Source organism: Triticum aestivum, chromosome 6A, assembly GCF_018294505.1.
Source record: "Triticum aestivum cultivar Chinese Spring chromosome 6A, IWGSC CS RefSeq v2.1, whole genome shotgun sequence".
In the NCBI taxonomy this organism is placed as follows: Eukaryota; Viridiplantae; Streptophyta; class Magnoliopsida; order Poales; family Poaceae; genus Triticum; species Triticum aestivum.
The window spans coordinates 152,586,992-152,590,974 of NC_057809.1; the positions used below are offsets into that span (position 1 = coordinate 152,586,992).

Here is a 3,983-nt window from a genome sequence, read left to right on the forward strand (position 1 = left end):
ATCCAACCTGAAGACACACGAACATAGACGAACCACAACCAGATCCGAGCAAATCCACCGAGGATAGATCCGCCGGAGACACACCTCCACATGCCCACCAATGATGCTAGACGCACCACCGAAACAGGGACTAGACAGGGAGACCTTTATTCCATCTTCAGGGAGCCACCGCCGTCTCGTCTTCCTGAGTAGGACACAAACCCTAACAAATTTTGAAGGAACGACTAACAACGGAGCCCTCCCACCAACCCTTGCCAGGATCCACCATGCCCCCATGGCCCTAAGGCCACCGGAGACGAGGCGGACCTGCGACGGAGCCGGCGAGAGGCACGAACCCTGGCTTTTCTTGGAGGAGGAGGCGGCGGCTAGAAAGAGGCTTTCCAGCTTACTCAGGTTCTAAATTTACTTTGACGGTAAAGAAACAAGTTCTATTAATTCAGTTGAGAAACACGTCCTATTTGTATTTTATTTTGTGACACGAGAAACACGTTCTACTAATTCAGTTGAGATCCGAACGTAAGAAATTTGGCAGTAGATGTAAACAAGAGTATCTTCAACGTTCCATAAAAAAAGAGTATCTTCAACGTGTATGGTCCAGTAACTGAATGTCATGTCAACGTATGACTTACTTGTAAAATGATAGGCAAATGCAATAATTTATGCGGCATATTCCAAACTATTTTGTAATATTATTTCTGTTACACGACAGTGAAGCCTGAAGGCCATCTCATCGATGTCATTTGTGGTTGACTCAATCTGATCTCAATACTCTACCTCATCAGAGGATCAAGGACATAGAAATAGCTGAGCTTTAAAAAAAAGACTCGAGCTTAACCCAACTTTGAATTAACAAAGCGACCAGCCGGCTAGAATTACAATAACCACCAACATCTCTAAGAAAACACCAACAAACAAAGAAAAGAAAACAACAAAAGATACAAGGGGTTCAGCAAACCACTCACAAGTTACAACAAAAGCAACAAGCTAAGATAAACAACTAAGGCACATTTCCAGCTTAAAGTAGATGAAGCCCTTCTCGACGAACAAGACAGTAATCAGCAGCAAAAGCAGAGCCTTGGGAACGATGAACAACCAGCAGGAGAGGAAGCGTCCTCGACATCACCATGGGCACAAGAGAAAATTAGTTGTGACCTCATCCATCTCCGGAGGGCACTCCCTGCCCCCTCGCCTTGGCACGGGAGGCAACAATCCATTGGAAGATGGAGACGCTCCCTCGAGACCTAAGGTGAAAACAACCGTTGAGACCAACCGGAATACAAAATGACCATCGCCACTGTGCTAAGCCGAGCTTATGGAGGCAGAAACTTCACCTGTTGAACAACACATCACACTCAAGGACGAGAAAATGCACAGAGGATGCTGCAGACAATAAGCAAAGCAACGGAGATAGCCGAGACAATACTTAGGAGCGACACCTAGTCTACAAGGAGTATCGGGCTCATGCCACCCCCGACACGCCGCAGCAACTAGGGGACCCCTATGCCCTTCCAACAAGACCACGGAAGCAGCACACCGGCCAACCATATAAAAGAAGCAATTGCCAGCTGTAGAGATATTCATCTCACAGTCTGCACAGACAACCATAGCCTTCACCCTCCTCAGTTTATCACAAGAGATAAATTCATTCTCCAAAACATAAAAAATGTTGGCAATATCTCAGAATAATCTCATACATAATCAAGATTCATGCGTGTTGATTTATAAAATGGGCGCAACTAACCTCCAAGTTCCTCATTGCACTGTAATGAAACAAAAAGTACCGAAAATAAAACCCAGCAAAGATTGACGCCCTGAAGAGGATCAGAATTCACCTCTTTGCAATGGAAATAAATCTAACTGGAAATTGGTACTAACCAAGCCAAACAGCATCAAACGAGAAAAAATTGACTACTCTGGATTCAGATAAATAATCAATGTTACTCATGCAGTCGGCTGAAGATATAATAGCTGGTTGCTTTTCTCGAAATAATCAATGTTACTCATGTAGAGAACTGTACGTACAGATTTTTTGCTAGCCTAAACTCCAGTCAGTTATTTTTGTTTCAATGCATGTCTCATTTTCCCATTGTTTCAGTAGGCAGTACATTCTATATAGGATCATGTGGTGCCGTTTTCTTGACCACTGGTAAACTAATACCCATCTCCAAATGGCACGGAAGAAATAGCTTTATTTTCCTCTGATCCTGACTGAGATGTACCTGAGGTTGTTGTTCATGTCGCAAGCAGGCATCACATGCAGAGCAATCAGAGGACGCACCGGCCTACCATGGCAATTCTTATGCACTTGTCTAACTACTTGAGTTAGCTTCTGAAAATTGTGTGAAAAAGAAAATGATTAATGAAATGCAGTGTTCTCAGCTGTCACTTAGAAGTACATGGGACTGAAACAAGGTGATAACATCAGTTCCATGCTTCAATTGGTTATATGGTGTAAGCCTGAAGAAACTGTATGACATTTGCATTACTCCGACTAGAATCACGACTATTATCAATATTCATACTCTCCCAGCATGAACTTAAAAAACAGTAACACAACCAGAGCTTCCAAAAACATTGCATGTCTAATATAAAACAATAAAAAAAAGTATACCATGCAAACACGAGCGCGCATATACCAGGTATGACATTTCGTCTCATGATCTCTCCATACTACCTATTCGACAGAAATCGAACACCGATTTAGCAATTTGGAAAGAACCAGTTCCCTAAGAGTTGTAACACTGGTCCTTAATTAATGAAATTCCTTTTCAGGTTGGATACCCCCTTCCCTTATTGCTTCAGAAAAACAGAAAATTTGGGAAGAACACAGACATAAAAGAAGTGTAAACATATTGGAACTGGGATCAGGGTTTCTCACATCCTCCCATGAGCTCCCCACCTGCAACCTTGCGGCTTCCTGTGGATGAGTATTACACACACCAATGACTCGCTCAACTCCACGCACCACACTCAGAAAGGTATCTGAAACACAAAGTTCACCTCAAATGGGGTGCTATATGGCTGTTGCCGCTCTCCACATCTAGGAGATGGCACACGTGCCCCCTCGTCCGTGTCAGCTTCTGCCTACTTCCCAGGATACTTCTTCTCCATCTTCTTCCTAAACTATTGCAGCTTCAGGCAGACAACCCCAAACACTCAATCAGCCTGAAAATCGAAAAAAAAATCTTAAAAATAAAAATAGAAAATGTTGGACTCAGTACCTTCTAGCACCACCTCAACACACTTACCGCAGAGCCGCCGCATCCATTCACGGTAGAGCCACCGCGACCACCATATATACGAGGGCCGCCCAACATCGACACCAGCCGTTGAGCACCATGCCGCCCCGCCTGCCCGCCGACCACCGCACTGTTGATCCCATGAGCAGCCCCTCACTGCATCGCCTGATTGGAATAGAACGGGAGGTGGGCCGCCAACACCGAGCAGTATCGACGAGCACCGCTGAAGATTTGCCGCCGAGGACCTCCCGTTAACGTTCGACGCGCGCTATCCAGACTCCAGAAACCGCTCGTATAGAATAGGATGGGGAACGGGGTATCTCCCAATCCCCACGATCAGCTAACTATCAAGCGAAAAGTAAAATTACAGCGGTCAGGAGGAAAAGTAAAATTACATCGGTGCCAGTAGAAATTTACAGCGGTGCGACGGTGTCTTGGTTCGGTTTAGCCCAACCTCCGTCTAGGTCGATGACCAGGGTGATGAATTACTTATTCCTCACGTCCCTGATAGACTTTCTATGTATATATAGGCGTCATATCTAGTGCATCTGGGGCAGGTCGTGCATCCATGTATCCATCGATTTCGAGTAAATAGCATAAAACTATCATTTTTCGCGTTATGGTTCTAAAAAACTACCGAAATTTTGTTTGTGACTGATACCAGTCACTTTTGGCATCGGCTGTCTCAAAAAACCTAAATCACCGAGTGCTTTGCAATTGGGAAACGTTTCAAAACGCTGTGCC

The 3,983-nt window shown here is 44.7% G+C and overlaps 1 long non-coding RNA gene across 4 annotated transcripts; it reads right to left on the reverse strand.

Moving 5' to 3' along the window:
- Positions 1-810: 810 nt before the first annotated feature.
- LOC123132577 (uncharacterized) lies at positions 811-3,692 on the reverse strand. 4 transcript variants are annotated; one of them, XR_006464899.1, is made up of 3 exons: positions 3,249-3,607; positions 2,220-3,165; positions 811-1,241 (listed from the first exon to the last, which is right to left on the reverse strand). It is a non-coding gene; the product is annotated as an uncharacterized lncRNA (long non-coding RNA). The 4 variants fall into 4 exon arrangements; XR_006464898.1 differs by having other exon boundaries at positions 811-1,331; XR_006464897.1 differs by having other exon boundaries at positions 811-2,329; positions 2,879-3,165; positions 3,249-3,593.
- Between the last annotated feature and the right edge of the window lie 291 nt (positions 3,693-3,983).